A 22,494-nucleotide genomic window follows, 5' to 3' on the forward strand; every position below is an offset into this window, starting at 1 on the left:
TTTATCCTGTTTGCAGCAGAAAAATAGCAGAGAAGACAACCAGGGAATAAATGCTCCTGTAAAAGTTGCAGAGTCCTGTTATGTGAGAGCCTCAGCACCAGTGCCCGGTGCTTGTTTTCCGTCACTTTTGGTGAAAAAGTATGTCAACGGATGTCAAGGTAAATTCTTCTCTTCTTCTCCTTCCTCCCTTCCCCCCATCTCTCCTCCTTCAAGTCTGTCTTCGTGTCATCTCTTCAAAGTACACTACCTGTAAAATATTGATTCACAGCAGGCTGAGCTGCCAGGTTTAGATTTCTTTTTCACTGGCAGCAATAATAAACTACTACAGACAGTGCAGGCTCAGTACCAGCCTCATCATTGCACCACAAGCACATCGGTCTGTCTTATGCGTGACTCAACATAATGAAACAAGGACCCAGAGGTATCTCAAAAGGAAGAGGGAACTGAGAAACAACCACAGGGGACATCAAAGGAGCCTAAGGAGGCTGTAAGCTGAGGATGTACTAAGTGCCACCTTAAACAGCAGTAACAGCAGCTCCGTTTATTCAAAATAAGTTGTCAGAAAAAACACAATACAATAAAACAACTGGTGCCACTTGAGACTGGAAACCTAGAATAAACAAACTCTCTCCTTCCTCTGTTCAGCTTAAAAACAGGAATACCACCCACTCCTAGCTATCTTCATAGTCTTTATGTTGTTGAAAAAAAAGTGTCAGGAATGATTACAGGAAGGTAAAAAGACCCTCAATAGCTTATGGCAGTGCTATGAAAATTGTGCCTGGTGGGAACAGTGGATAGACATACGCAGTGTATGAAATGTATTCCAGTTTGATCAGAGGCAAGGGTTTCTTGCCTTATGAGCTGTACAAAGAGTAAGGCAGAGGTTTTGGTGTAAACCAGGGTCCCATGGGGGCACTTCCCTCCTTTGATGTGCACTCAGTGGAATGCTTGAAGACTCAAGTAATAAAGCCAGGCAAAGGACAGATGTAAAATGTTCTTTATTGAGGGAAAAAAGATGGAGCAGGGTATTATTATTTTCCTTGCTGTAATACCCAAATAAATACTGTTTTGTTTATACTTGTATTTTCTTTTAACTGTAACTGTTCTAAACAGTTCTCGATAGAAACGTCACATGATCTCTTCTAGACTTTTCTGCCACTTGCCTCACATTTAAAAATTTGGGGGAAGAGGAAAAAAAATGCAATGCTAATAAATCAATAGGAACAGTCAATGACTCTAGCTTTGCATTCTTGTTTTCCTGACAAAAAGCAATGGTGGCTGTCTTGACATGCAGTGTTGAAGCTCTGAATGGCTGTGGCACCCCACAGATTTCACCCCTGGGATCCTGCACTTCCAATGGAGCTGGAATGCATAATTGAGCCCAGAAATTATAGTTCTGAAAATTGTCATCTGATCCCCTGAGCTTTGAGGGCACCATCCCTTGGGAACCCCTTCCAGCAAAAGGGATTCAGAGTAAACAAGAAGCCACTGCTGCAATATGGCCATGAGCTTGGAAATTTGGCTGTGTCCATACAGATACTAATACCTGAGGGGCTTTGGAAAGCACAAAGAGGAGGAATATTGCCTGGATTTAGATATCCTCAGATGTCTCTGTCCCAGCCAGCCACTCCGGCATGAGCTGATGAAGAGGAAGGGGAACCTCCAGGGTAGAATGTTTAAGAGAGAGGTTCCCAAAATTTGTCACACTCACTGACATTCATGTAAAAGCCTGGCTTGGTGTAAAGTACCCAGAAATTATAATCTGTGTTCCCAAAATAATGAAGTAGCTTAAGAATATTGAGATTTTAAAAATAATGCATTTGAAACTTAGTTTCAAATACTTTGCAATTTTCTAAGATCATTTTTCCATGCTCACAGGCCCTGGAAAGGTAGTTATCCCTAGCAAAGGTGGATTTCCTATGGACGTCTTGCTTCCCTCTGCTACAGCTCCCTTGTATTTCTCCCATGGTGTCACCGAGTCATGTTGCCATTGCTCCTCCTTGTGTCCCAAAGTCGCCTCAGTGCCAGGTCAGCCACAGGCTGCTGGGATTTGTGGCCAGTTGTGGGCTACAGAACTCACACTGTGTGTGGCAGCACTTTGTGTCTCTCCTCTTTACCCAGCCACAGATTTTCTCAAAGCTTGTCAAAACTTTGCAAAATCTCTCTGCTCTGGCCAATGGGATCACAAACTGCAAAGGAACCATAGGATGTGTGTAAACATCATCCTGCATACTGAGGCTCATACCAAAGAAAAACCCACTCAGTTCTGGGGTAAACACTTTTTCCAAGATTCAGGTCTCAATTATAAAAACAAAGCCAAGAGGTAGAGATGATGAAGTTATAATTTCAGCCTGGTCCTGACTGCTATCTTTATGGACTCTGTGCTCAATACAAATAATTTAGTGTCAGATTTTGTCACTGTCATTGCTACTGAGCAGTGCAATAGAGCTGCTGCCTTGCCTGGCAGAGCAGATTTTTGTTGCTGCATCCACACACATTACTCATGGGTGCAGCTTGTCTCAGGGAGGAGAGATTGCTGCTGCAGGAAACCATCCTCAGAGGTGCCAGGGTGCCTCCATAGACAGTGCAGGAGCTGCTTGGCAGGAGTGGGTTCCAGCACTGCTCTCCCTGTGTAGCAGCATCCCCCACACTTATGGACCTCACCCCAGGTCTGCCCAGGCTATTGTCACTGCCCCATTGGGACCAAAGGGCAGGATTGGAGCCTTCTGGGTCAGGACCACCTTCATGGAGGCACGCAGCAGCAAGAAAGGAATAACACAAATGTGCTCATGAAGCCACAGAGGAGAAAACAAGATTAGAGACCCTGTGTTTGTAGTTGTCCTATTTTGATGGCATTTTGGATGAAACCTCCTCTGGGCTTAGGGATAGTCCAACACCTGGGTGTCCACTACCATTTCTAACCAGGTCTCCAGATGAAGAGTTCTGTGGAAGTCCATCCCTGACACAACAATTTCATCCTGCATGCTCCCAAAGGTACAGACTTGGGGGGGGGAGGGGGGGCAGTGTGAACACAATAGATCCATCCATTGCCCCTGTAATCCTTTCAGTGCCGTGCAGAAGGCTCTCAGCAGATAAAGCAACTGCACCCAGATTTATTTTTCAGCATCACTTTAATAAATATGAGGATGGCAGTAGCTGTCTTCCAAGGCATGCACTCCAGTGACCTCCTTTTTTATCATGGGCTCTAAACTTGGGTCTTCATTTTGTGTCCTGCTCAGCAGTGAGCACTCTCCTGTCAGTCGGGAAAGGATGTTGGCCAGGAACAGCACAAGATGGTGCTGCTGGTAGTCCTCTGTAAAGTGAAATGGAGAGCTCAATGCAAGCATTTCCCTCTCCTTCACTCTCAGACACAATTCAATGCCCTGCCACTGGATGGGTTCTAACGAAACCTTTCCGGGGGTGATGGAAATCATACCAGTGCTCCCAGCCCTCTTCCACCAGAGTAGATGGGAAAGGGCAACACAAGCACTGTTCCCTCCCAGGTGAGGGTCAAGGAAACAGCAGTTAGCTCCTTCCTCACGTGGTAAGGGAGGTGGTGCAGGATCCTGGTGAGGTGGGCTGGGCCCCTGGATGGGCTCATAATATTTTGTCTCCACTCTTGGGGCTAACCCTAAAGCAAGGATTTCTGTTTGGTCTGTGCCTCAGCCACCACACAGATCCTTGAGATTCAAAAGAAGTCGATAAACAACTTAAGATCTGATAGCTCATTTTTAACCCTTTTCTTATACCATTCACTTCTTGTCAGTGCACCCGGGCCCTGCTGAGTGGGAGGGGGGATCTGGTGGATGGGGCGAGAGAGTGGTGTGATTGTGTTGCATCACTCCTGGAGGGGGAGAATTGCAGCTCTCAATGTGGCACTGAAGATTTGTTACATTTACCTTTTTTCTGTATTACCAGATTGCAAGTTGCTCTAAAAGAACAAAGAAAAAAAAAAAAAAAAAGAAGGAAAACTTCTTGAGGCGCTATGCAAGTTAAAACAACTGAGTCAGAGCAACACCTTTAAAATGGAGATGTTCCCTGTTTAATTGTGGGCAATGTCAGAGGCAGTCGCTGCCTGTATTCCCTCCCTCTCTTGCAGGAAACAGCCTTTACTTTTCTCTTCTGTCCCAGCTTTCCCATTTCTGGTCTACAACATCAAAGCTTAAAGAACTGTAGTTCTCCCCTGTAAAAAAACCCATACAACCAAACCAACCAACCTACCAAAACAAGAAAAATAAAAGAAGCCACAAAAGAAAAGGCAAGAAAAGTGTTGGTTTTTTTTTTTTTTTTTTTTTTTTTTTTTTTTGTTTTTGTTTTTGTTTTTGTTTTTGTTTTTTTGTTTTAAGGTGCCTATCCATTTACTTACTGTCCACTCTCTCTTCCCCGGATTTTCAATAAGGCAGTATAAACATCTTTGAGGGATGCTCCCTGGTCTGCACGCCACTACCTGATAGTCACAGATCGCTTACCACTTTTTTGGTTGGGGGCATGGGGCAGAAAGCAGGCACAGGCTTCTGGTGAGGATGCTGACCCTGGATTTAGAAATCCTATTACTCTAATACAGTGACTGTCAATACACAAAGGAAAGGTAAATGAGCACATATTAAGGAGTAAATTTCTTTTCAAATCTTTTTGTAACCATGGTGGCCACCAGGTGCCACCAGGTGCCCACCCAAGCTATTCGATCTCCCTTCTCTTTGCAAGACAAAGAGAGAAAGCATAAGGATGGCTAGTGGGTTGGGATAAGGACAAGGAGAGATCACTTGTCACTTACCATCATAAACAAAAGAGACTCAACTTAGAGAAATTATTTCAATTTATTAATAAACGAATCCAAGTAGGATAATGAGAAAATGAAACACATCTTAATACACCTCCCCTGCACCCCTAACTTCTTCCCAGGCTCAACTTTATTCCCAATTTCTCTACTTTCTCGCCCTCATTACCTCAGTGGTAATGGAGGCTATGGTCAGTTCATCACAGGCTGTGTCTGCCATTCCTTCCTCCTCACTACTCACACTTCCCCTGCTCCAGAGTGGGGTCCTTCCCACAAGAAAGAATCCTCCACAGACTTCTTCACTGTGAGTCCTTCCCAGTGGCTGTAGTTCTCCACAAACTGCTCTAGTGTAGTCTGCTCCTTCAGGAGTAGACTGCTCCAGCATGGGTTCCCCTATGGGGTCGCAAGTCCTTCCAGGATCCACTTTCAGCATGGACTCCTCTCTCCATGGGTACACAGGTCCTACCAGGAGCCTGCTCCAGCACTGGCTTCCCACAGAGTCACAGTCTCCTTTGGGCATCCAGCTGCTCCGGCAAGGGATTCTCCATGGGCTGCAGTGGAAATCTGCTCCATTGAGGCTCTCCATGGGCTCCACCATGGGCTCAGCTGCCTCACTGTGGTCTGCACCAGAGGCTGCAGGGGAACTTCTGGTCTGGCACCTGGAGCACCTCCTACTCCTCAAGGCACTGACCTTGGTGCCTGCAGAGATGTTTCTCACACACACTTCCACACCTCTCTTGCTGCAGTCATTGTTACGTGTTTACTCTCCCCTCTTCTCAAATCTGTCATCCCAGAAGTGCCACCAGCATTGCTGACAGGGTTGGACTTGACCAGCAGTGTGTCCATCCTGGAGCCAGCTGGCATTGGCTCTGTAGGACATGGGGGAACCTTCTGCCAGTTTCTCACAGCAACCAACCCTGTAGCCCCTCACTACCAAAACCTGATCCAATAGAAACCCATGCAAACTCACTTTCTTTCCTTAAGAATTTATGAGTTTGTCTTAGCAATAATAGTGTGCTTGATCTTTCCTCCTTTATTATCAGTTTATAGCAGATACTAAGCCTGTCTGATAAATTTAGACTTGATTCAAGTTCATATTTTAAAATCTTTTGTATTTTCTGTGATGGCCTCATGACTGCTGTCTTTTAAATCCATTCTTGGTTTTGTGCTATAGACATCAAAATTTTGCTCATGATTTAATTCAGAGTCTCTGTTCCTTTTTCTCATCAGTCATTAAAAGCTCAGCCATTCACCAGAGGTTTGTCTTTTGTGGTACTTTTTGGTCACAGCTTCTTTTTCTCTGAGGAAAGGGTCTCAATGAAGAGCTATGATTTAAGAATTAAGGCGATGGTTCTGTGCAGAAAGCATTCCAAAAAGATCTTTTGATTTCCTGTTTCCATGAGAGCTTTGAAGGGATTTTTTTGGTGGAAATCCTCTATTTTTGTTGAAATAGAATTGACAACAGACTTGGCAATGCTGTCTTGATTATGGGGGAAAGTTAATCTTGATTATTAGAAACAGGGCATTTTGTCACTTGTGTTTGTGCTGTTTTCTGTTTCTCAGGTGGTAATTGTTCCTCATGTTCTTTTCTTGCACAGTAACAAGGAAATAACAGTATTCAGATGATTTCTTCTTAAGCCCTTTATATATCACTTACTCTTTTTTCCCCTTTTGTTGACTCCGCCACAGTTTTCCCACAGCTGTTTAACAAAGACAAAGTAGTTTGCAGAGCTGAGATGGATTCTTCCATCAGTAACATCCTTTCCCAGCCTTTTCCACAGCACTTCTCCTACTGTTGATGTTACAGATGGATGAAAGCACTGTGCACTGCAATGAGAGCTTCATCGTCCCTGGAGCAGACCTGGTGCCCATGGTACAAATGCAAAGCTAATAGGCAAAAAGAAGTAACTAAAAACATGAACGAGTGCTAGGGAGAAGCACTTGAGAGGAAGAAAATTAGAAAGTCAAAAGTACAAGATTCCATTTTAGGACACTAACTCTGAAATAAGTAGAAAGATAACCCTTACAATTGCGTGATATATAAAGGCTGGTGCAATCACTCCTTAATTTCTGGTTTCCAAAGGGAAGGACACAAATGCACAGGCTATTTTGCATGTTTCTTCAAATAGAAGAACCAAGACCATTTGGGTATTGTGTTTCCTTTGCATTTCACCATATTCCCAAGAAGGCAGCAAGTTCATGGTTTCTTTCAATTTGTTAACCCTAGCACTGATCTGTTAAGATTACCCCACAAAACCCGTTATATAAAAAAGCACAGCAAGACTGCAACTTGTTGAAAATACTGCAGACAGGGCTCTGCTCCCAGGTGGTGGTGGGAATATTCAGGGTTTACACCACTTGGCCAAATTTGGCCACAGCATTCATAGGGCACATCTTTTGAAACTGTACCAAACATTAGACAAAGCAGAAACATTGGTAGTGTGCATCTGCAATGCTAAATATTCAGGTGGGAAGATTTTTTACTCATTATGCAGTTGTAAAACAATGGGAAATAAGGCACTGAAGTCATTCCAAGCTGAGAGAGGATACATGTCCCTAGAACCTCTCTTCCCAAAAATATCTTCATGGTAAGCAAGAGCCACATGAAATAGTTAAAATAACCAAAATCAATCTCTTTAACATTTGATGATTATGTTCTATTTGCCAGAGGGAGGGAAGGAAGAATAAACCAGGTTTTTACTAAGCCAATGTTTTTTTAAACATGCTTCTGAATTTAGTGTAATACACTCATCACTTGTCAGACACAATGCTGGTCACCAGCGTGACTGAGGGAGAGAAATAGATTTCATTGCTATGTAGTAAGAACTGTGCTTAGCTATTGTTCTTTGAAACAGCTGTCAGTAAAACTCCTCTGCCACACAGGGAGATTTCAACAGCTGGAATAACTGACATTGTCAGAAAGTGCAGTGACTTTCTCCTGAATGGAGACAAGTATAGGACATGCAGAAAATGGGGTAGGAGGAATGGAAAATTATTGTGGTAGGGCATTGATTGGTTCTTTTCTCTCTCTTCCTGCTAGGCTCTAATCCTAGTCACTGGTAAGGAACAGAGAGCCCAAGGGTCCTTTGGTTTGCACCTGAAGAGCAGCTCCATTGCTCTGTGTGAAATGTATCTGTCTCAGCTACTGCAACCTTTAGAGGCTGTAATTTGCACAGGCTTCCATGCTCAGTTGGTGCACACCTGCCTGATGAAGTTCTTAATACTTTTCCTTGGCATGCTGAGTCCTCACTCTTTGTCCCAGAGCAACTTGCCCTCCTTCTTAAGGGCAGCACACACCTTGCCCTATATGGGGCCTTGCTAGCACTGCTCACACTCTTCAGCCTGTTTTATATTCCTGCAGTGTAAGACCAAAGGTTTCCACTAAAACAGTAATCCTGAAAAGCTGGAACCAGGCAGATTAAATGCTTTGAAACAAAGTATAAGTCTTACTCCTTTGAGCAAAGGTAGATGGCACAGTAAATATTTCAGCATCATCAGTACAAGTTCTGCTAGTGCTGAATATTGACTGCAGAAATCTACCAGACCACATGAGTGCTTTAACAAAGCATCTCAACTTCAGAAGTGAAACTGTCCATTAAACTTGTTGGCTATGCCTCAGCTGTTTCCCAAAGTGAAGCAGATGTTCACGCTACTTTCTCTAGCACTATTTTCCTGTCTTTGCATACCTGTAAGGTCAGTGCTGAGAAGGGACTGATGGTTTCCATGTGGTTGGGTTTGCTGCTGGTGGGGGGACACCAGGGGTGGCTTTATCCAGTTAGGGCACAGTTGGGCTGTAAAAAACTGTGGCTGACTTAGGGGCCGACTGAGACATGGCTGCTGGCAGGGTGCACTGCTCCACATCTGCTTTCCTGGCTCTGGTCCCACCTCTCACCCTCAGTATGTTTGTGTCAACTCTATGGTGTTTCCCAGGAAGGCTAAAGAGCTGTAGCTGTAAATGCTCCTCATTTGTTGTAGAGGCCAAATTGATTGCTGCTGAAGATGGCACTCATTGCCATCACAGTTTAAGCCTTTTGTGCATTGGAGGAGGATTACCAGGAAAATTACAGTATTCTAAGCACAAAACTTTGTTAATATAATAACTTTGAAAATACCCCATTCAAAGATGTTTTCTCTGTACTATCTCTTCCCATTCTAATTACTTTATATATAACTATGAGATTTAAAGCATAATAGCAGGCTTTTTGTAGGTGGCCTATGTGTTTCTTTTGCTGAACCTTACAGCATTTACTTTGTTTTTAAGAACAGTGCTTTTCTACACCAGCCTACAGGCTATGGGCCAGATCTAAGGCTGCCATCAATGGGCTTGATTAGCTCCCAGAAGTGAGACCCCAGCCTCATGCATTTATGAGGTGCTTGCAATGAAGAATTAGGTGCTAGGCATGAACACCAAGATTCCCTGAAGGGAGGTCCTGTTTCCATAAGCAACAGAGGCCAAGATTGCTGTTTGCAATAGAGTGGTCACTGATACTTGACTGAATATTTTGTCAATAGTAATAAAATTGTACCCACAGGAAAGTGATAAATGGGGCTTGATCCTTCCTATGAATCTGCATTTTCCAAGCATAGAAATAACTGGTTAGGTGATTTAGCAACAAAGTATTAGATTTCTAAGTCTCCTGAGCAATTGCCTAAAAGGTGTCAGAGTTGAGACAGCCACGACACTCAGAATGCTTCAATAAAAACTTCAGAGGGCTTCAAGCATCAACACATTGTTATCTAGATCTCTTTCATACCTTTTCTTTATAGCAATCCTATGGGCAGTTCCCCACAGCTCTGGCTCTTCCTCTCCTTCTCTCTTCCTTCTGCAGTCCCAGCTCACTGTTTCCTGTCCCCAGCACAGCCACCTGACCCTGTCCATCCCTTGTACAGTACCTTACCTGTTCCTCACACAGCTCTGTCCTGTCCCTTCCTCCTCACAGCAGGGCCAGCAGACTCCAACTGACTCCCTACCAACTAACTCACTCTTTTATCACACCCAGCTGTGAAGGCGAGGCTGTTCCCACTCTTTGGTAATTAACACAGCTGCAATGTATTGGAGGCAGGATTGCCTTTAGCACTATCTCTATCTGTCTTCTCACAAAGAGGCATTACCACAAGCTGCCAAACATATAATCCTTTCTTATGGATTACAATTAGCTGTTGTCTGTCTGGTGCTTTGGAAATGTAAGAGGCAAGGTATGGTTCTAAAATGCTCATTTTCTAGTGGGACCACTCTGGAGGTGGCAGAGCCTCCAGGTAGGGCGTTCTGCCTGCTACCATCCAGTGTGGCTGCTGCCAGCGGCTTCAAGTAGCTGTGATGGGAGAGGAACAAAGGCATCCATGGCTCCAGCTGATCCAGAAGAGTGCTTTAGAGTCTCCCACTTCCTTCCTGCTGTTTAAGTGTGATATTCTCCCTTCTGCCTCAGCCACATGTAGTGTGTCTCTGATATACTGATACAAAGGCCTTAAACTTTACTGCTATTAACTGTAGATCTTAGAAAAGTCTCAGGAAATGTCCTTAATTATTTTAAAGGAAATCTCTAATAATAACAGCATGCTATCTGTGATTAGGTGAGCAGTGGCAGCATGACAGATTTTTTAAAATTCATTGAAGGAGAGCAGTGGCTTGGTGGATCCATGAGGACCATGAAAGTCATCTGATGGAACAGCTCAGGATTGTCCAGACACTTTGAATAAAACAGTGATAGAGGAAACATTTTGCACATTTCTGAGATTTAAAGAGAATATAATGCTTGTGGAGCTGATGACTGGTGGCAGCAGTCACAGATTTCACCCCAGTTCACCCTACTTGGCTGTGTCTGTGCCAGTAGGCCAGCATGGTTTGGCAGGAGTGGGTAGGTAACTTTACTCAATGGTGCCAAAGTCTTCCATTCACCCTATACAGGTTTAGAGGGCATTATCAAATCTAGTGCCGTGGACTCAATGCCCATAGTGCTGGAGAACATGAAATGCCTCTCCCACAGAGCAAATCTGGTCAGGGCATGAGCTGTGGTGAGAGCCAGGGCTCTGTAAGTGGAGTGCAGTGGGAAGGCTTGCAGCGAAACCACCCTCCGTATCTGAATGGAGAGGCTGATGTGGACTCATCCTTCTTCTGCCAATTGGGTGGTGCAGGAATCCTCCCATCTGTGATGTTTTGCATCCCTCTGGCTCAGTATTCTCCCAGGTCCAGAGGAGCCTTGGTCCTGGAATGCTAGTGCAATGGCACAAAGGCTGTCTAGGGCTTGGTGTGTCCCTGTCATATCTGCTGGAAATACAAATGTCTAAACCCTCACTAATAAAGAGAAGTGGAATTTGTCATCACAGCACCAGGGCCTACCAGGAAGGGATTGTTACCAGAAATATTGCAGCAAGTGGGATTGGCAAAGGAGATAGGAGGTTCTTAATTTGAAAATGTTATGAATACTTGTGGCTATTAAAAGAGTCTTTCACAAGGCTGGCATACAGTGGATAGAATTAATACTCCTTCTATTTACTCTCTTGATCTTTTTTAACTCCAGATTTCCCCAAATTCACTGTTGCTTGTAAAACTGTAGGCATTACATCAGATATCATCAGTGTGATGTTATTATTTCATTAAGTCTGGCAAACAAAAACCTGTTTTGAACTGCTTGGGATAAAATAATAATGATGATGGTGGTAATAATAGTAGTAATAATGACGATGTTAGTAACCACCTGTGATTATGTACTGCTGTAAATGGAGGGGAAGTGAAAAAAATTTGCTCAGAGGTTCACAGTACAATATGGGAACAATTACTTTTAGACTGTGCCTTTCTCAGCAGAGGACACATTTAAAAATTGGAAGCCAGTGGCCTTAGAGAACTTATATGCTAAGCTTGTGAACATTAAGCCCCTTTTACAACATGCTGCTGGCTAGGACAGCATGGCAGGGTCCCACCCCAGTCTCTTGGGAATCGATGGCAGTCATCTCCTAATGAGAAAGGCACTGAAACTCAGCACCGATGTCACGGTGGAGTCCCCACTGAGAATATGACATCAATGGAGAAAAAAGTTCCTCTTTTGGCAAGGTGTATGAATATAAAGGAACTTATAATTGGATTTCCTTAAAGACTTGTAGAACTAACACTCTTACAACTCTTCACATTGAAAGGAAGTTCTTTTAAATTCTGTTAGTTCTCCAGCCTACATTTTTTAGAAAAGTAAGATATGAAGCTTCTGAAGAAAGCCAGGAACAATGAGGTGAGCCGTATTTGCATTCACAAGTTATTCTGTGGTGGCACGTTGTCATCTTTTGTTGAAATATCACAACTTTCAAAAAGACTCCTTTGAAGCTAAAGAATTATATTTCATCTTGTTTTCTAAAAAGTTACACTGGATACACACTTTGAAATGACAATGTGAGATCTGACTGCCCTTTAGCATAGGTCTGTCACCTAAGGTGCTCATGTTCAAATCAAGGTCATTGTGTTTTTTGTTAGCTGTGGATGATAGTACACATCACTCTGTATCCATACCACTGGCATCCCAACATTTGGTATGAAAGTCTCCAAGATATGCTATTTGGAAGAGGAACAAGAGTGAACTAATTAAGGCCATTAGATTTAAATACTAGTCTCAGCTTTGAGTGGTTTCTCAAGATCAAAGGTGAAAATGATGCAGGGCTATGTGCCACACAGAATTAATGCTCTACAAGACTGAAAAGAAGGTGTTTTAAATGTCTGAGGTATGCAGTGCTGACAGACTTCTGCTCTCACTAATCAGTGGGACAACATGGCCCCAAACTTTTTAAGCAAAGCAACCATGGCAGAATTATGAACCAAGTGACACCTCCAGCCTGGAAGCAGTTTCTTTCTTTAAAGAAATTGAGAACAAATAGAAACATTTTACAGCCAATCTCAAAATGGGCATTAAGAATGTGTCTGCAGTAGGAAAGCACCTCAGCCACAAATGGGAATTCAAGAACTTGCACGGGATTGAGATCAGATTCTCTGAACCACCTGTTTCTGTCTATGGTCATAATCTATGAAAACATACTTTTTAGCATTTCAAAATGAGGTATAGAGGGAATTTGGTTTTCTTCTTTATTATTTTTGGGCTGAATCCTGAACCCCTTACATAGGCAAAACCCCAGTCTGGAGTACTTCTGAGAAGAAATAGTGGCCAAACCAGCATTTGTTGTAATGACTTCAACAGTTCTGTGGTTATGATGCCCAGTGAGCTCACTGCTTTCCAAGAACATGCCCAACACCTGGCAGAAACATGTCATTTCAGGACTGACTTGCTCTTAAAGAGGCATCAATTTTGCTCTAAGTGCTATTCCATTAAGAAGAGCTGCAACTGATGCTAGGACTTTACATTAATATGGAGTCTGAAAGCTTAAAAACATAGACTGCTCAGCAATTAGGACACTGTACATCGATTAGGAGATCTGAATTTGGTGCCTTGCCAGCCTTACAGATTTCATATATGACCCAGAATAATCACAGGACCAATTTTGTAAAAGGGTACATTAACCCCAGTTGAAATTGGCCTCACTTTGCCATGGCTCATCTAAGCGACAGCTTCTGCTCTATACGAAAAATCTCTGTCTCACAGAAAGAAAGATCCATCCCACCTGGTTTTCCAGGCAAAGAAAAATAGCACACTTTTAGCTGTTGCAGATCAATTTTGTTCCGTACTGAGGGATACTGCCCCGCTGCACCAAGAACACCTCCCTCAGCCCCCAGGTACCCTGAGAGAAGCCCCTGATTTTCTGCTGCTGGATTTCTCTAGTCTTTCTCTGCACATGGGCAGAGCATCTGCATTGCAGACTTCTGTGGTGGAAGGGACCACTGGGCTACTAAGCCTTTCACTGCATTAATCCCAAGGGAATCTGGCCCTTCTCTCCCAGCTGGGAACCCTTCATCTCTCTGTGTGTCTGTTTCTTATTTGTACAGTGGAGATAACGACACTACCACATTCCACAGGGATTTTGCAAACAGAAATCTATGAATACAGTCCTTGGGATTAGCAGAAAGACTGTGATGGTTGGGATCACAGAAATAGATAGATCTCTTAGGGAAACTGCTGGTAAAGGTATTGGGAGGGATTTAATTGCCCTCTGAACAATTAAAATAAGAAAAGGCCAAAGTTCTAACTTACTAAGTAGGAGTAAAACTGAACTATTGAATTTTACTCTGCTTAAATAAGAAAAACCGCATATTTTGTAATTAGGTGGTAGAATTCTCTGATACATTTAGTTGCTTTTATTATCCAATGGTTTACAAAATAGGAGTAATCTCTGAGACCTCTTGTTATGTGTTTAAATAAACCCAATGCCAATTAATATGAATGGAAAAGGTTGCACCCGGACAATCACAAGCCTGGAATGATTAGCACGGTCATTTATGGAGAAATCAGTGCTGAAATATGAGCAGCAGAATTTGCTTGAGATTTGAGGAGGAATTGCATAGCCCACTAATGTTCTTGTCTCTAAAGGTCAGCTGTAGAAACATATGATCAAAAGAAACTGGCTAGAAACCATATTGCAGTGGATGCTAGAAGTGAACATAATTTTTAAATCAGCAGAACAGAAGGTACAAATATTATGACTTGTGATCACAGTCTGCATTGCTCCATTTCCACTCTCCTAAGCTCTTTTAGATCCTATCACGAGTCTGAGTCAAGTGACCAGACTTTCTGTGTTGAGACATCCTGAAATCTTGTGGCACTTCTTCTTGCATGGGACAGGGGCAGCTTGAGGCCCTAGGAGCTGAGCTCAGTCATTGCACATGCTTTCTCTTAGTAACAGTGTCTCAGGTGAGCAGGGGAGCCCTGGTGATCACTACACTGCTGCTGCTGCCGCTGTGGCAGGTAATGCCATGGAGCACCAGCTGCTGGGACTCTCTGTGTGTATGCTTTGTTTGGGCTTCAAAAAGTATATTTATGAATGCAATCCTGGTTTGGTTTGAGTTTTTTTTATGCTTCTGTATGCTTTCATTAAGAAGTCTATGAGTTCACATTTATTAAAATTGAATTTTGGTTTCGCATAATCAGTCTTTCCAATAATACTGGTGTTGTGTTGGTATTGAATGATTCTTAATTTTGCCACTGCTTGTTTTCTTGACCTATGGAGAACTACAGTATGTGAACAGTGCTCATTAAACCCTGTCTGCAAGCAGTTTACCTTGCTGTTTCTGTCAGTCCTAGGCTTAGTGGGAGGGTAGGAGAACAGCTGAGAGAGCACAAAGTAGATAGGGACATTTCCAGCCACTGTGAAAAGCATGATAGTGGCATGTCCCACTAAGAGGGCTGAGTCCAGGCAGTACATATAGTTGATTAATTACATAGCTGCATGATGCTAGGCACTGTACAGATGTACTGTATCTTTCTCTATGCCCTCACGGCCAATGCCCCTCAAATCATCCCTTCCAATGGTGTCATCCACGGCACAGGCTGGCACATATAGTTACATAAATATCAGCTGACATTTCACATAAATAGGGTGATCAGAGGCAATGTAAGTTTTTTTGACTATGGAATTATGAAATCATGATTCCAGAAGACACCCTGTTCTGCCAGCAAGTCTTCCCTGAGAGATTTTGCCATCTACAAAGTGTGTTCTCTGGAAATACGACGTGGAAGCAGAGGTCCCAAGAGCAGGCTGTGCAATTAAGATTAAGCCATTTATTCCAGTCTTTGACACCCTGTTCTGTCTGTGTGTGATGACTGTTTCTGTGGGACAAGGTGTTCAAGAAGATCACTTCTTGAGGGATGGTGGGGGCCAGGAGCTGGATCTGGTTGAGAATATGGGCAGGTTCACTTTTTGTGAGGAAGAGCTTTAACGTGAGATGGGTAGGCTGAGAAAGCTTCTGTGCCTGGGGGTGGGCTGGGAAGGGCTCCCCTCTCTGATGAGGGGAGAACAGACACTGTGGACAGTCAGTGATGCCCATGCTTAAACCAGGGTGGTTCCTTAGTGGGTGATTGCCCTGGCAGGGCTCTGGCTGTGACCACCTTGTGTCTGTGCAGCTCTGCAGGGGTGAGTGTGCCTCATGCCTGAATGACTGGCAGAAGAGAGTGGCAGTGTGTTGCTCCTTTCCAAGCCTTCTGGGGAACCCTTCGCACGCGTCCTATTTCCTCCAGCCCCCTGACAAAGTGGCAGAAACAGAAATCTGATTTACAGCTTCCGTCCGCCTGCCTTAATAGACAGGGGTGTGATCCGAGCTCGCACGCCTTGCTGCTCATTGCATCTGACAGCCCAGACTTGCACCTCCAGGACAAGGAGGGCCACATCCTGCAGCCACTCTCATTATTTCACTCCAGTTAATAATGTCTGTCTCTGTATGGGAGGCTTTTCTTCTTTTGCACGGAAAAGTTAGGAAGCAACTCAAGTCCTGTGACTTTTTCAGATATTACATTCATTATTTTCTCATCAATGTAATAGTCAGATTCTCCCATGATACGACAGGAGCATGAACAGAGATTACAGCTGAACAATCCCCTTTTACAAGAACAGGCCCTTTATCACTGTCTCCTACCCCCTTCTGCAATATTCTGTGGTTTTGACAGAAACTCAGTTTCTGAAATCTTAAAGAACTGTATTAAATACCACTATTGTGATTTCTTTTCACTGAGCATTTGGCTTCCTCTTTCTTTTTCTGAAAAGAGAACCCTCAGTTCTGATATAGGATCTGCATAACATGAACAATAAGGGGAGCAGCAAAGCACGCGGGAGTGCCTTTCACAGTTTTTTCTTGTATTTTTTCCATCTTCCTCCTCCTCCTGCTTTAGATTCTCCAAGTGTTCTTCTACTTGCTATTGAATAAACAACCCTTGTGAAACTCTGGGCTCAATTAAAGTGTTAAATATGCTACTACAACCCTTCTTTACTCAGAGTTGATGGTATAGATCTAAAGGTAAAATTCTTTTTTTCAATCTATATGTATTCAAGAGAGCACCAAAATGCATTCTAAAATAGGAAGAAAAAAGGCTGAGATTTTCATGTTACAAGGCAATTTTAGGAGCATTAGCTAAGAAATCTGCCATTGTGCTTTACATATGATATTACTGTGCATAAAAAAGGTGTTACCACACATGTAGTATGACTGGAAGCATGATACAAAAGAATATTTAGGCAGGTGCTGCCTATAATTATTTTGGTAATTTAAAATCTTTGAAAATACTCAGGTATTTATATTTCTTACCTCTTCCAATTTGTCTTGTAAAAAGGTCTGTTTATAACACAGAACTGAAAGCATCTGAAAGGAAGGAAAAAATTCCCACTCCCATTTCTCCCAGTTTCTGCTTACATTTCAAAATCTACACATCCCTCTACTTCAGATCCCAAAGTTGGAGGCACTAAATTTCCCTTCCAACCCAACACTTTGATTCATTTTCCTTCTGTTTTAAGAAGTAGAAGAGGAAAAAAATATTCCATGTTCTTGGTGGAGAGCTACAGAGTGGATATTATCTAAACTTCCAGTGAATCACAGCTGACAGTGTTGCTATTTCTAGGCCAGAGAATCACTCTTTGAACAAAATGCAATTGCTGTGTCTTTTCAACCTGCGCTTCAGCAGAGTGAAACAGCAGGATTCCCGTACTGTATAATAACTGTCAGAAACAATTTCTGCTCTGTAAGTGAGGTGAAGCAAAATGTCAAAATATTTGAATACATTTCATTGAGGATATCTTCTTTTAAATTAGTGAAAGCTAGAGGAAGAGAATCCTATTCTCTTGCATAATAAATATGCATGGAACAGTGGGGCCAAGTGAATTCTAATAAAGCTGGGTCCTTGCTCATTAATGTGTTAGAGAACAACAACAATAAAACACAATAATTATTAGTTAAAGAAATGCCAGCACTGGCCTTTTACCAACACTCCTGAACATATAAATCGCAATAAATTTAGACTGTCTGAAGGTGCTGCGTTAATTACCATATTTTACAAAATGCCTTGGGTAGGGGGGAGTAGTCACAGTGACCAAGAAGGATCCCAGCCTGAGTGTATACATCTCGTTATTAGTACAGCTGCTTTCCTTGGAAATCATTAGCCAAACCATGTTATCTATGCTCCTACCCAAAGAAGAATGGTAAGGAAAGTTTACCAACAAGACCTCATAATTTTATAGGATTTTCCAGCCCAAAACAGCTTATGCTTGAGAGTCTACAAACACCTAGAGTTGAGATACTTTCAGTGTAATTATCTTGAATTTGTAAACAATTGTCTTGTGCTCCCGCTTACTGCTTGCAAAGAGAGGCTGCACAGGTTAACAAGTCTCGTGCCCAGTGATAAGCAGAAAGGCAACACATTTGTGCCCAGGAGGATGGGTAAGCAGAGCACCTAATTCATGTGCCCCAAGAGCTGCCAGTCATGAAACCCTTTTAAGCAGTTTAAAACAACATTCAAGAAAGCTGTAAAGGGCCTGTGACACTGAAAAGTAGAACCTTTATCTGAAGTCCCCCAACAGTGAGGGAATTACATAAAAGCATCTCAGCAACTCTAAGGTGTGGGTCACTCTTACAAGTTGGACAAGTTGCCTCCCTGCTTTTCCCTGCCAACATGATGTGGAGCACCAAAGCACAAATGGATGTATCCAGCAGAGTGTTTTGTCTAGCTAGAGCCAGTCTAAGCTGATTCAGAGTAAAGTAGAAAAAAGCCTGCCAGAAGTCAAACAGTATGGTGAGGAAAGGAAAAATTATCACCAGCCCCTGCAGGTCACCTGTGGAAATGGAAACATCATACTAATGCTAAGTAAGGAAAGGTCAGTGAAATATATATTTGTACAGGTATAATTCTAGCAAGAGGAATATGAATGCCCATAAAAAACCTCCCTCCAGTTTCCTGAGTGAGTGTTCTTGCTGACTGTATTGAAATGCTGAAGTGGCTCCATCATTAAGGTAGTGTGCAGAAATAATAAGCACAATTTATAATGACATGGGCACACGTACACATACACACACACACACACACACGGAGGCAAGAATTCTCTGTGTCAGTAAAAATAAGACTGTCCCTGAACTGATTTAGGATTCATTAGTTCACAGAGCTCATTATGCAACATCATGAGATAACAGTTCAGTCCTATTTTTGGTTTATTGCTGTTGATGCGAAAATGTTCACATCTGAAAAAGCCCATTTTTAATAATTTTTTGGCTTACTGTTGTTTAAAAAGTATTGATCTGAGTAGCTAATACTGATGGACTGCTAGGTAATACACTGATCTTCCCATAAATTCCTACTCTGCTTGGCATTGTGATCCTTTGCCTATTTAGGACCCTGGAAAAATCTCTCAGTAGGTGACCAGAATGGGTTAATTCATATTACCATTCTGTTTTGTAATGGAAACTGGAAATCTTTTTTGGTAAAAAGTTTATGCTTACAGAAAAAATGAAAAATACCTAGGTTGCAGGGTTTTCTGCTGAAACTAATACCAGTCAATAGCCTTGTTTAGAAACTTCGACCAAATTTGTTGCATTCCAAACCTCTACTATAGAAGGAGATTAAATCTAGTAAATATCTGTCTAGATGCCCAGTTATCAGAGAGCATTTTGATAGCAGTCCAGTGTGTAATGACAGATTACAACATATTGACTGTGCTGAACACACTGCCAGTTACACCAGTTCTACCAAAATGCACTACTTTTAGTACAGGGCTTTTTGTATCTATCCAATGTGTTCCCTCTGTAGGGAAAAAAAAATAGAATTTATGCTTTTTGTTTACATTCTTAAGATGCTTGGGTGATTTTATTTTGAAGGCAAGTGGTAGAAAATAAATAATGTTGTTTTCTTTCAGATAAAGTCTTCCTAATTTGTGAGGATTCTGCTTGTTGATGTGATTGCTGGGCTGCATTATTTAGAATAACGTAGCTAGAGATTACAGGTTTCTTTGGTAATACTGAGATAAAATTACAAACCATTTTGCTGGTGTTCAGAGGAAGATAATGGCAGCCCTTGGTAATGTACAGTGGTCTGCCAAAATTGCTGAAAAGAAAGAGGAAATTTCATCCAATCCACATAAATTGAGTATGGGGATTATCAGGCTCTCTGAAAAATGCTTGTTTTAGTTCTGGTGTGTGGCAGGTAGCTATCGAAGATGAAATATGCATCTCTGCTTGTCTAACCATAGAATATGCAGGATTGGTCTCAATTGTGTGTTTGCAAGTATTTTGAGTAAATTCAATAATCATAATTGCCTTGTTTTCCTTGTAGTTTCTTTCTGTTACCACTCAGCCTAATCTCACTCTTCTTCTTGTGTTTTCTCACCCTGGGGATCAAGGGATTGTCTCTAATATAGTTTAATACCTCCCTCATTACCAATTTTTGATTCTCTTCTCCATCCCATTAAAACTCTGACTAATTGAAACCTTCTCTGTATGTAATATTCCTTGCTACAGACTTCTTCTTGGTTGTTCTTCTACCTGTTTACACTGTACACATCTTGTATCTGAGCATGCAACCTGTTCACAGGCTGAGTGAAAAAAAAAAAAAAGGTTTTAATTTGTAACAATTTTTTATTAATAAACATCTTATTTGAAGATTGCACAGGTGGTAATGGTTCTTTTACTTTTCTTTCTGGTCTGTAGCTATGAGGAAATTTAAATAAAATGGTTGTCTTTCAGTGAACTTTTTACCTAGTTTTGGACATATATACACAAGGGTAACACGTTACTTTTGGAAGAATGAGTCTGGCATGTATTCAAATGGCTTAAATTCATTAAATAGTATATTTTTAAGGGTATGAAAGAACAGTCTGCTTGATAGGCATTAGGAAGCACCCCATTTGCAGTTCAGATGTCAGTATTTTTTGCTGTTACTGTGGCACCAAAGAACAAGCAGGGTTATCATAAGCCTTCAAAAGGCTTAATATGTTTTCATTTTTACTTATTTAAAAATGCTGATGGGATTCTGTTCATCTTTTCCAGAAAGTGCTCTGCCAAGGAGGGAATCAGCAATATGGCTGTTTGATGAGGTAAATGTTTTGATGAATTCATAATCTTTTTTTATGGTTTTACAAGAAAAAAAATAATACAGACTTGAATGGGAGAATACAATGCACAGTGAAATAAAAATGACTGTGAACAAACATATAAAGGAGAAGGTACTATAGGACTGCTGTTGCCTTTCATGTGGGTTCCCAGTATCTCATAAACCCCAAGTCCCTCTGAGAAGCCAAAGCAAGAGCTGATGAATATCATTGACCCTATCGCCATTTAAATTTCCTGGCTGATGTCTTATAAAAGGTTTGGATCGAATCTGTTGAAGCAGGATAGCAGGTTTGGATCAATGCTCTTTCATATTACTGTAACAGATGAGCATCAAAATTCCTGTAAATATTTCTCTTGCAGTTGCCAGTAATTATCTGTGTAGATGACAATTGAATGCCTTTAAAATAAATTTGAATCATGAAATCAGGTGCCATCTCTTTGTTTCTCACTCATAATCTTTTATCTTTTGTATTTTTCCTACCCCTGTCTGTGTTTCCTTCACCACTTTTCCTTCAATCTTTATCTAAACATGTTTGGTTTTGAATGCCAGTTGTTCCTCATGCCTGTGGTCTCTGTCGGGCCTTTCATTTAAGCAACAAATGGAGTGCAACAGATGGAAATGGGACTGGAGCTACTGGATCTATAAATGAATTGGAAAACATGTCATGTTGCTTTGTGGAAGAAGACTAGGATGAATATCAGTGAGTGGGAAAATGAAGCCTTTGTTTTAGGGAAAACAATATTTAGCCTGCCTGGGATGGTAAACCCTTTGCAAAACTTCAGCCATAAGAGGGGCCAAAGTTGAGTCAGATACATGAGTGATTCTTGTCACCTGTGTAAGTATTAAACCATTGAGATGCAAAAGACAGCTAAGAAGGTGAACAAATTCTTTCTTCTAAAGGGTTTTCTCTGTCTGACACAAATACACAAAAAATCACAGAATTATAGAATAGTTTGGGTCGGAAGGGACCCTAAAGATCATTTGGTTCCAACTGCCTGCCATGGGCAGGGGCGCCTTTTACCAGACCAGGCTGCTCAAAGCCATCCCAGTCTAAAAATCTGTCAGCAGCCCAAACAAATATTTCTCTGATTGTGACATATATTTAACTTGGATTAAAAAAACCCTGCTAATGAAAAAATTATCCATGATACATATATTCTGAAAAGCAGATGAAGTAGGAAGAAATGGCAATGAAACAGTACTATCAGGAATGGCAAAAAGCAAGTTAGCTATGAAAATGAAAATAAAAATATCTCTAGAAGCTGAAATTGAATATACAGTAAACCAGCACCTGAAGTAAAGTCTCAGACTCTTTCAGAAGGATTTTGTTGCAGACATAATTCACGAAAAACGAATTCATTTGAGGCACTTCCTTAATCATAAGATTCTGTCTTACAGGAGAAACGAGACCAACAAAAATAATTAGGGGCATGGAGTGAATTCATTTACAAGGGGAAAGATAGCTAGTTATCTTTGCTAGGTGATGATTAAGAGTGGGAGAGGGATGCATAATAAGAATTTACAAATATTAGAGACATAAATATACAAAAAGCAGATTATAAATATGCAGCAAAGTATTTTTAAATCCAAGGACCTATGTTTGGGTTGTAGGTGACTTATTTGCTAAGGGAAAAACACATGATATAAAGCCTTTTCCTATGTAGGTTACTGGTTCAAATCTGTCCCTGGCATGACATGACTTTATAAGTTAAAGACTATTTATAATTCTGCTTGAAATAAATTTTCTCCTGTTTCAGGAGAAAATGTCTT

This window comes from Zosterops lateralis, assembly GCF_965231275.1.
Source record: "Zosterops lateralis genome assembly, chromosome: 3".
NCBI classification, from domain to species: domain Eukaryota; kingdom Metazoa; phylum Chordata; class Aves; order Passeriformes; family Zosteropidae; genus Zosterops; species Zosterops lateralis.